Genomic DNA, 11,208 nt, shown 5'->3' on the forward strand with positions numbered 1-11,208 from the left:
CTGAGCATCTTTTCATGCACCTTTTGGCCCTCTGAATGTCTTCTTTGGAAAGATGTCTATTTAGGGTCTCTGCTCATTTTTCAGTTGGGTTGTTAGTGTTTATACTATTGAGTCACAGCAGCTCCTTATATATTTTTGACATTAACCCCCTTAACAAATATATAGCTTGCAAATATTTTCTCCCATTCTATAGGTTGCTTTTTTACTCCATTCATTGTTCCCTTTGCTGTGCAGAAGCTTTTTAGTTAGCTATAGTCTCACTTGTTTATTTTTGTTTTTATTGCCTGTGCTTTTGGTGTCATATCTATGAAATCATTGCCAAGACCAAGGTCACGAAGCTTTGCTCTTATGTTTTCTTCTAGGAGTTTTGCAGTTTCAGGTCTTATGTTTAAGTCTTTAATCCATTTTGAGTTAATGTCTATGTATGGTATACGACAAGGGTCCAACTTCATTCTTTTGCATGTAGATATTCAGTTTTTTCACTTAAGATTTTATCACAGAGAAATCTTTCTTTATTATTTAATCATTATCTCTCTTTGAGCTATTTATTTTTATCTCTTTGGGTTGCTGAATCATTTTCTCATTACAGTTCCTAAAATTCATTTGTTTCTAATACCTTGTCTTTCATTATTTTCACTCCTTTGGTACTTTTGTTCTAAATTGTGAAATATCTTTTCAGTTTATCTATAGAACTTAGATTTGGGAAAGTCATTTTTGTGCTCTAATCGAATCTCCTCTTAAGTCTTATTACATTTTTGTTCAAAGTGTTGACTGGTTTTCTGCCCATTCTGCTTCATCGATGTTGACTTAGAGCTTGTAATTCCCCCTAAGTGAGCTGTTACTCTTTGCCTGTTCGCATTTCTGTACATGCCCTCAGCTGCTGGGTCACAACGAGTCTGTAGAGAAGTGGTCAACCATTCATGTGGGCAGATCTGCTTCCTTTTGTACCAACTGGCACTGATGACCTTGCAAACTATTGTCTCTCTCAAGGCAGAAGGATGAAGCATTTTACATATAAGTAGAGTATAAACTGCTCTTCCTCAAAACTGATCCTTCAACAAATTAACAAAACTTATCTACACTGATATATCCCATAGCCTGCACACTATATCGAGAGTTCCCTTATATAACCCTCACTAAGGCCAGCCCCATAATCCCATGTACTTTCTATAAATAGTAAATTTCCTGTTCCCAGCAATGGATAGATTTACACAATAGCTAAATCCTCAAGCAATTCTGGGCAAAATTGAAGAGAGGAAGCTGGGCAAAGCCTGAAGAGAGGAAGGCCTGTCACATGTATTATCTCATGTCATCCTTACACCAGTCTTGTTAAGCACAAAGGATGCTCCTGGTTCACAAATTAGGAAACAGAGGCCCAGGGAGTGAATCATTACTTCATGTCAAAACCGAAACCGTAGTGCGTGGGGCGGCTCTCTTGTTAATCTGGCTTCGCTTGAGGTTAAAACTCGGGTCTGTGCATGACATCCTTCCCTTGGTGTTATTTCCAAGACAGCTAGAGAAGCAGTCAGGGGCTGTGACTCAGACTGCAGTGAAGTGTCACTGAGACCACAAATGAGTACTTCACAAAAACTATTACCGGAAACTCATTTCAAGCGTAATAGAGAATGTTCAGACTTAACTAGTAAATTAAATACATCTAAATTAACACAAGATACCACGTTGGGCTGATAGCGTGACAAAGATGGAAACCACTGACCTGACTCAGTGCTGGTGAGAGTATAGTTACAGACCTTCACGGTCTCTGCCCATGGAAATAAAATGTTAGCAATTTTGTGAAAGAAACACTTGGATGTGTGTATCAAAGATTCTTTAAAGGGCTGTTAAAATTTTACATGATAATTCTAATTCTGGGGTTTCATCTGAAATGAGGTCAAAGATTTATGAAGCACGTGGTTTGTTTCAGCATGATTTAAGATTAGAAAAGTTTGAAAATAAATGATACATCCAACAAAAAAAAATTTTTTTAATGTAAAGAAAAGTAATCCCACAGAAGAAAAAAGTCTGGGAGGAATTGTGACAAACTGCTTGAGTTGGCTTCTTCCTGGATGGAAGTCGGGGTAGGTAAATATTTTTTATAATTACACATGTTTTCAAAATGTTCTTTCATGTGTCATTTGATCATCAGATCAAATATGACAGGCCCCGCCCCGGCCTGCTGGAGGCTGTAATGGAGTAAAAAATGGCACATAGAGTCATGCATGTGCAGTAAGGCAAGGATGTTCTGCTGCTGTAGGAAGATCCCTGAGTGCTGATGTGGAAAAGATCAGAACAGAATCAAAGAACCTGCAAAGGCTGCAAATAAGCACATGAAATGGTATTCAACATCACTTGTCATTGAGGAAAGGCCAATTAAAACAACAGTGTGATACCACTACCAATGTACCAGAATGACTACAATCCAAAAAGCTGACAAATCAGCTGCTGGCAAGGACATGGAGCAGAAGGAACTCTCCATCATTCCTAGGAGAACACAAAATGGTCCAGCCACTTTGGAAGACAGCTTGGCGGTCACTTACAAAGCCAAACATGCCCTTATCACGTGCTATAACAATCGCGCTCCAAGGTATTTACCCAACTGATTTAAAAAAATTTTGCCCACACAAAAGCCAGCCCATAAATGTTTGTAGCCACTTTATTCATAATTGCTAAAAAAAGAAGCATCCAAGATGTCATTCACTCGGTGAATGGATAAACAAATTTTGGATGTACTACAATGGGACATTATTTAGTGATGAGCAGAAATGAGCTATCAGACTACACCAAAACACGTGACTATTCAATGCACATTGCTAAGTGAAAGAAGACAGTCTGAAAAGACCACATGCTGTATGATTCCATTTATATGACCTTCTGGAAAAGGCAAAACCATAGAGGCAAGCAGTGGTTGCCAGGGGTTTGGAAAGGAAATACAGTTGAATCACAGGGGATCTTTCAGGGTAGTGAAACTATTCTGTATGGTTCCATAATGGCGAAAACATGAAACCATGCATTTGTCAAAATGCATGAAGTTCACAGGATGAAGAGGAACCTTATGCATTAAAATGTTCAAAAATTATTTGGCAAGTCAGGGATTCACAGGGTCAGATGCAGGCTGTGACAAAAGAATCTCACTGTATTATAAATGTTACAAAATTTAAATCCCAATCTCTCAGCTCCTGAGGTTGGCCTGAGGATGGGTCTCTCAAGTCCAGATCCATTCTCTTCCCACCAACTTTCCCCCTACCAGACAAACAATTTTAAGACGCAAGACAAGTAGACAGACAAGCAGGTGTTAGGTCCTAAAAAAGTTTTGCCAAAGAACAAGGTAAACCCGGTCAAAGAACAAAATCCCAAGGGACCTGATTCCTAACAAAACAAACAAACCCAGTGCCAAAAGGCTTCAAGGAAAGAGCAGAGTTTAATTCAGCATGAACTCACCTTCCCGCCTGTTGTGGGCACAGTGAGGTGAGGGGCCAGTGATGTGAGTGGTAAAAGAACTTACCAAAAGCAAAGGAGATTTTAAGAAAGGACTTTATTAGGTTATGCTGCCATAGACAACAGCAGGACACACAGATGACAGCTGGCCTTGCAGGGTCTTTTATTGGGGGAGGGGGCTGGGCACACAAGCAGTAGGGGCTGGGTGATCAATTCACGCACAGGTCCCCGATTGGTTGTAAGACCTGTCAGGGACTTCTCTGAACTGTAGGATTTATGACTGACAAGGGCAGGATGTGAGTCCCGTCCACCTAGAGTATTGTAAGAGGCGCTCTCTTCTGGGGCGATGAGCCCTGCAGGGTAAACGCACATTAAGAGATGTTTTTATCCTGCAGAAATGCAGGTCTGTGGAGGGTCCTGAAGTGGGGAGCAGGAGTTAAGGTGTCAATGGCTCCCTGCACACAGAGAGCCCAGGAGTGGGAGCCCCAGAGAGCCACCAGCGGGCTCCACACCACCAGGACAGGTGATGCCTGGTACAGAAGGAGGCAGAGGGTCTCAGACTTGGGCACAGTCATGGGGCCAAGCCTGCCGGACCAAGGCAGGAAGATCCCAGGGATTCTGTTCCGTCAGCGCGGGAGGCAGCGCACCAAGGAGCAGAGAAGCCCGCGCGGCAGCTTTCTCAGGAATTCCAGAGTGACTCAGTGGGGGCTCGCCTCGCGCTGTGTGGCAGTGCTGTCTTCCTGTGGGGCACCTGTGGTTTCTTTCCTCGCGGGACACCCATCTCTTAGGCAGGTTGGACGTGCTTACCTCCCAGTCAGTATTTTTTTTTTTTTCAACTTCTAACTCGTTAGAACAGCGCAAGGTGTGGATTCTGCCTCTATAGTTTTGGGCATTTTGTTTTGGTTTTTCAATGTAAGGCCATCCCTAAACAAGATCTTAGAAAACAGTAGTCAGTGTCTGAAAGTCCTTTGCCCTAAAACGTTCTCCTTGAGCTGCTTGGGGTGTGGGGTGGAGTGTGGGGGTGGGGGGAGCTTCATCTATTGTCTTCTAAATGCAAAATTCCACTTAAAATGTCCTACGACCTTAAACATCATGACTGGAAAAATCTGACCTAATAAGTTACCCTCAGAGTCAAACCCCAAGAAACTGAGAACTAAGCCAGGCTCCCAACGTGCTCTTCAAGCTATTCAAACCACTCTTTTATAAAACGTCACCGCGGAGCCTTGCGACAAAGATTTCTATAGGTTTACACAAAGCCTTAGCCTCCGGGGGCGGGGTTGGGGAGGGGTCGGGGTCGGCTTCCCGGGAGGGGTGTGCGGGCTCCGCGGCTGCCAGGCCCCCGCGCCAGGTGCCAGGCCCCCGCGCCAGGTGCCCGGCCCCGCGCGCGGAGAAGCAGCGCCGCACTGACCGCAATTGCTGGGAGCAGAGAAGCCGCGCAGGCGCAGAAGGCTGCTGCGACTCGGAGGCGGGGTCAGAACCGAAAGCGGAAGCGGAGGACAATGATTCAAGTAATTTGCACTTGAGCCTGCTCTTGTCTTCTCCCACATGGTCTAGCGGTTAGGATTCCTGGTTTTCACCCAGGCGGCCCGGGTTCGACTCCCGGTGTGGGAAGATTAGGCTTTTTAGAACTCAGGTTAAGGAACTGAAGTAAATACAGACCCTTCTTATCAAAATTAGTTGTAATTCCTTGGAGACCTGAAGACACAGCCTGTGATTCTTAACCCAGGACAGCCTGTTTGTGTAATCAGCAAATGTCACAAATTATAGTGTTTACTGATCAAACACTATTACCCAAAGGAATTGTATTTTATTTTCTGCCCAGTTTTGTTAAGATATAATTGTCATATGACATTGTGTAAGTTTAAGGTGTACAGCATGATGACTTGATACACATATATTGTGAAGTGATTATCACAATAGGGTTATTAACACCTCCATCATCTCACTTAATGACAGAATTACCATTTCTTGTACTCAAGGAATTCTAACGTGCTGGCCAATTCGTTGCTTTCTATGCTGGATCTGTCTCTGGCAGGAAGAGAGATGATAATCAAAAGAAAGATGAGAAAGGGCCTGGGTGAGTTGCCCCAGGAGCAGCTGATGTTTGGGGACTGAGACAGGGATCAGTAGGGCCAGAGATAAAGAAATGAGAGCTCTCCAACAGAAATGCAGCTTTATCGGGGGAGTGCACGGGGATGCAGACAGTGATGGAGGGTCCACTCCCCTAGGGAACTTCCACAGCACGTGACATGTGTTAACTGTTGCATGGAATCAGCTTCTGGATAGACACACACATGTGGTTAGGTTGAGATCAACACTCCTGACAAATTCCAACTTTCAGAAGTGCATGAAGGTCCATGAAATTTTCCCAGTTTCTGAGCCATTTCCAGGATGGGAAAATAAAATCTTTCTTTCTATGCCTAGGCCTACATACTTTTAACTATATTATAAGACTGTATGAGCAACGATCAGTGCATCCATCCAGTGCCAACTCCTTTGAAAGTTCTGTTGTTTGAACCAATTTCATGCCACTCACTGGGATTGATCAAACCGTGTGACCAGCCCCCATGGCACACCAGTTGCTGCTGGCTTCAGCTGGCTTCGTACAAGAAAACCAGTTAAGAAAGCATCCAGGATCTCGGAACCATTCATAAACCAATAACATGAGTCGCAGACAGAGACAAGGTTTTATTCATGGGGAAATTGTTCTTTATAGGCAGAAGCAGTCACTTCCATTCCTTGACTGAAGTTTAACTCTATGTTCTCAGTTTATTCTATTATTCATCAGAGATATTTTTCTATCTCAGATAATATAAGATTTGACCTTACAGATCATTTGAGGGTTTTGCAAATTGTTGCTTCAGATATTGTTCATCATGTGACATATGAAAAATTCCTTTAAGATTTAGAACTAAAAAAGTATGCCCTTGTAGGTACCTATCAGACCAATTGCCTTCTCTCCATTTATATCTCACTGTGCATCTCCAAGGTGCCGCTGGCTTTGGCTAGAATATCCTTAACAGCCTTGCCCAGGGCTGGCTGCAGTGACAGATAGAGATGGACTGTACATCTCACCTTTTGAGAAAGTGGTGAGAACATCTCACTCATTTAAGATAATCCCATTATGCTATCCTGAGCATCATGGCCTTGTACAGGTGGAGGCTGAGGATGGATGCCAAACAGCCAAACAGCCAAACAGGTGGACTGTGGTGAGCATTTCCTCGTCTGCTCTTGTCTTCCTCCACCCCCTTCATATTCTTCTCCTTTCTAAGAGGGCTGGATTTCTGCAAAATTCATTTTCCAGACTCCCTTTCCAGTAGATTCCTGGTTAGGTTCCGCCCCAAGGAGGCACTGGTTGGGGGACTGGAATATGTCAAGAAAACAATGCCATTTTTTTCTGCTTTAAAAAAAAAAAAAACTTGATTAGGTTTTTAAATTTTAATTAATTTTTGAGGGGTAGTAATTAGGTTTATTCATCTATTTATTTAATGGGGGTACTGGGGCTTCTATTTCTGATGGTGTCTTTGGTAGCAGGGGACATCCACCAATGGCAGCCAACAACCTTGGATTTGAGCAGTTTTGGGGATTCCAACAGGGGTCGCTGTCAGCTGTGAGCCACCAGCCGCAGCAGCAGTGGGCAGTTGTGGGCTCCACTCTAGCCCCAGAATTTTCCACAGGGCATAAGTGGATATGAAAGTCACTGTGAACCCAGTGTCCAAGGCGGTCCCCAGCAGTGACATGCAGAGCGAGTTCCAGCTTCCAGGACCTCTTCACCACCTCTTCCTTTCTATTCTTTCAGCCCTAAATGAGTAGCGGTATCTGCAGTTACTGATGTCTGAATAATTTAATTCTTATCCCCTTTGGCTCCTCCAGAACTTCCAGAAAGTCTGTCACCAATCCCCTCTACTAAATTTCCTGTTTGAAATATTTATTTTCTTGGCTGCAGGCTGGCTGATACCACTGTAGTCTCTGTGTTACAGCCATGTGCCAGTCTCTTGTCTGTCATACTGACTTTTTTGAGGGGGTTGAGTGTATAACCTATCTCGTGTGACAGGGCAAGTTCTTAGGGAAATAAAATTTCAGCTGAGACCTGAAGGATGAGTTAGCCAGGTGAGGGGATGTGTAAATGTGAATGAGTCAAGTTATTCTCATTCTCAAGTAGATGAGTTAATGATTAGTTACATGACAGGATGACTTCTGCACCTTGTACTTCTTTGTTGGTGGCACCGATCTCCCTAATTCTCACTAAGATGCAACATCACTTCTGCTTTACTACTTTGGTAAGAAGAGGGATCCCAGGGGCTACCATCTGTCTTCTCTGATGATAGTAGCCCCACTCCAAGATTCAGGGGGCGGTATGAGTGTGTCAGGGTTCCAGTAGTATAGCTGAATTGCACATAACAGAATCAGGATGTTCACAGACCCCCTGGAACCATTTTGAAATAAACTTAGGCCAAAACGTTATTTATTTCAAGCTCCAATGAACCACCCAAATGCACTGGAGGAGCAGGAGGAACAAATAACAACCACAACAGCATTAATACTAATAATTCTGAGCTTCCCAACTGCAGGAAGGGATGAGTGTCAAGTCAAAGCCAGTGTAAGTCAACAGAACAAATAGCCGTAGGTCCTCTAGGGGGATGGTTTATTTACAGACTTTTCTTGTAGCAGTGCTGAAGGGTCCTTCCTCAGGTGGACCCAGTCTATCCTTCCTTCAGTGGGACTCAGCAAACTGACTTGGCCCTTAGTCCTGGACCACAGGCAATACAGCTCCATTGTAGTGACTCCAGCCAGGTTTCTGGCCACCAAACCTAGAGCTTCTTTGTTTTATATGTCAAGTAGTACTTCCATGGACAGCACATCTGTTTCATTTCTGGGGCACTGCTGCCAAAGATCCTCGTTGCCCCAGAGCTCCCTCAGTAGCCGAGCTCACCACCTTCCTGGTGGGTTTGCTCCTTGGACCTTCACACACTGGGATTCCAAAATTCCCATGGAATCAGGAGTCCTTGTGGTTTTTCTCACTAGCCCTGGCTGGTGGAAGATGGTTACCAATGGGATTTCAAACAGCTGGAGCTCTCTTCACCAGTGCTTTCTTAATACCTTAATGAAGGAAGTAATTTCTGGACTTCTCTTGGGGACATTGTGGATGGACAGGTTTGTGTGTCACATTTGATAAATCCCACTCCAATGTGACTGCTCACCTAAGCCTTTAAAAATGTTAGTCTACCCTAGACTCTGGATGTTTAACAACCTCAGTGGAGGTGGGCCACTGTTGGTCCAGGTTTTGTTAGCAGGTAGAGAAACCCCTAAATTAAGGGGCCAGTGAAGGTGTGGGTCCTTGCCACCGGCTGTGAAAGAATACGCAGCAGAGGCAGAGGGACAAAGTGAATGGCTGCTTTATTGCTCAGAAGAGGAAAAGGGAAGAAAGGTGCTTGTGTGAGGAAAAGGCACTCGAGCAGGGAGCCGTCAGCCAAGATGGCCAGTTGAGACAGCTCCTGCCCCAGCTCGGGCCACATGGAATTTTATGGGAGGCTTCCACCATCATGTCCTCCTTCTGGGTGTGGTGGAGGCAGTCACCTTGTCTTCCATTCTCATATGGGCTTTTCTGGTTGTTTCTTGGCAATTGTCAACTGTCATGGCACTGGGGGGTGTCATTTAGCAGTTAATACATCACAATGAGCTTATAATGAGGCTTAAGATCCACTGGAAGTCAGATCCTCTGCCATATTGGGCTTACTTGCTTCTAACCAGTTCTTGTTTCTTGTCTTTGCAGTTGCCTCTTGAGAGTTAAAGAGATAAGAGTAATTAGTTTCTATTCAAGGGAGGGGCAGTGGTATGATCCTGGGGGCAACAGCCTTGGCAACAAAAAGGAAAGTTACTTTTAATCAGAATGCCTGCAATCTGGTGGACCTATTGTCCCCACCAAAAACCATCTAAGGCCTGGGAGGCTTCAACTTTTCTATAAACAAGGGTCGGGGGTTGGTGGGGTTGGGGAGGGTGCTTAGTTCCTGCAGAAGAACTCAAAGATATTGCTATGTATATTCCTTGAGGAGGAACCAGAACCCCGCCCCAAGGTTGCATTATTGCTTCTTTATGGTTCCTCCCTTGTTTCTGCATTCCCTCCCTTTCTCCCTTTCTTGATTAGCAACTGCCTGTCTTTGGAATTCAGGAAAGGTCAAGGAGGCTGAATGAAGTCTATTTCCCACAGAAAAGAAATAGGGGACACAGAAAGACTTGTATCAGGGAGGACCCCGCATGACCTTGCTCAGTGTCAGTTTTGGTCAACCAACCAAGGACACTTGGACTTACAGCGACTCCCAGGTACTCAAACTGACACGTGGAATCTGTATCAACAAGTTTGACCTTCAACTTATCCAACAAGTTATCCTCTGCCTCCTCAGTCTGGCAATCTTAGAGTCCATTCCCACACATATTCCTTATGTTTCTTCTAATAAAAATTAGCATAATCTTATAATCATTTCAATGTTTAAAGTGTCTCACACTGAGTCATGTCTGACCTCCTGGGCAGGGCTGGGTCTGAATTACAGTTCTGGGTCTGGAAACTTTAAGGGTGGTAGGGGGAGGCCTTCAGTAGAATTGGCACCTCCTTGCAAGGTAACTTCCATGGGTAAGGTCCATATTGAGTCCCTTGGTGTGCAATGTGTGGTCTGTGAACCAGCAGCATTGGCTTTTTCTAGGAACTCTCTAGAAATGCAGAAACTTAGGCTATATTCAAGACCCAGTGAGTCAAAATGTGCATATTAACAAGGTACTCAGGTGATTCTTACACACATTAAGGTCTTAAAAGCACAGATTATGTCTTCAAGCATGGAAGACTGGCTCCCTCAGACTCTGGGAGCAGGGCTGCTTCCATGAGCAAGAAAAAGCTCAAAGAAATTTGGGGCTTTACAATTCTCAGTTCATCGGAGCCAACTCAGATATCCCCATTCCACATATTGGGGTTCCATTCTTTCTTAATCATTACCTTGGCTTTCCCTTAAATGATATGGAGGGGCTAAGACTCTAACTTATACTGTAATTCTGAAAGTTGCAGAGTCAAATTATAGGCTTGATTTTCAGCTGCACCTCTTATTTCTTATTTCTATAAAAGATAATGGGTTGCCAAAAAGCCATGATAGAAGTTCGCTAGTCCTCTGACTGTATCTTCCACTGAGAGTTTGAAGCCTTGTACAACTCATTTTCTTTATGCAACTCTCCAGCAGAGTCAGAAATAGCCAGCCCACCATCACAATAGTTGATTGAATATTTTACCTTCAACAGACCTGTTGTTCCAAGTAATGCCAGGTTATCATTTAAGAAATATCTTACCACTACATAGGTGAACTACCAATATTTCATTTTCTACTAATAATGAGGTCATTACTGTGTTTATACCCAGGGAAAGAGAATCAATCTCAAATTTTCATCTGAGTGTCTGTTTCCAGAAAGCACTGTTGGCTACAAAAACTATGTGCATGGGTGTCTCTAGGTCAACAGTAGAAAGCACTTCAGACAGTGGCAATGGATGAAGGGATAGAGGAGCCGAGAGGAAGGAGGTGATATTAGCAGAACTTTGGAGCATCTTACTGCTGACATCTTGAAGCCTGCAGATAATACAGCTGGAGCCACCTGGGCTGTCACTCAGCCACTTTTGGTGGCCACTGCTAGACACACACTCATTTGCAACAGCTACTGGGACTATGGAAGTGCATGGACAGCTCCTGTTACCTCTGTTGGAAATGCCAAAGACAGTGGAGCCTGAGATCAGTCCCT

At 44.0% G+C, this 11,208-nt stretch overlaps 1 non-coding gene across 1 annotated transcript; it reads left to right on the forward strand.

The window, feature by feature from the left end:
* The first annotated feature begins 4,974 nt into the window (after window positions 1-4,974).
* Window positions 4,975-5,046, forward strand: TRNAE-UUC (transfer RNA glutamic acid (anticodon UUC)). Its single transcript has one exon. It is a non-coding gene; the product is annotated as a tRNA-Glu (tRNA).
* The last annotated feature ends 6,162 nt before the right edge of the window (window positions 5,047-11,208 follow it).

This window comes from Camelus bactrianus, chromosome 27, assembly GCF_048773025.1.
Source record: "Camelus bactrianus isolate YW-2024 breed Bactrian camel chromosome 27, ASM4877302v1, whole genome shotgun sequence".
In the NCBI taxonomy this organism is placed as follows: Eukaryota; Metazoa; Chordata; class Mammalia; order Artiodactyla; family Camelidae; genus Camelus; species Camelus bactrianus.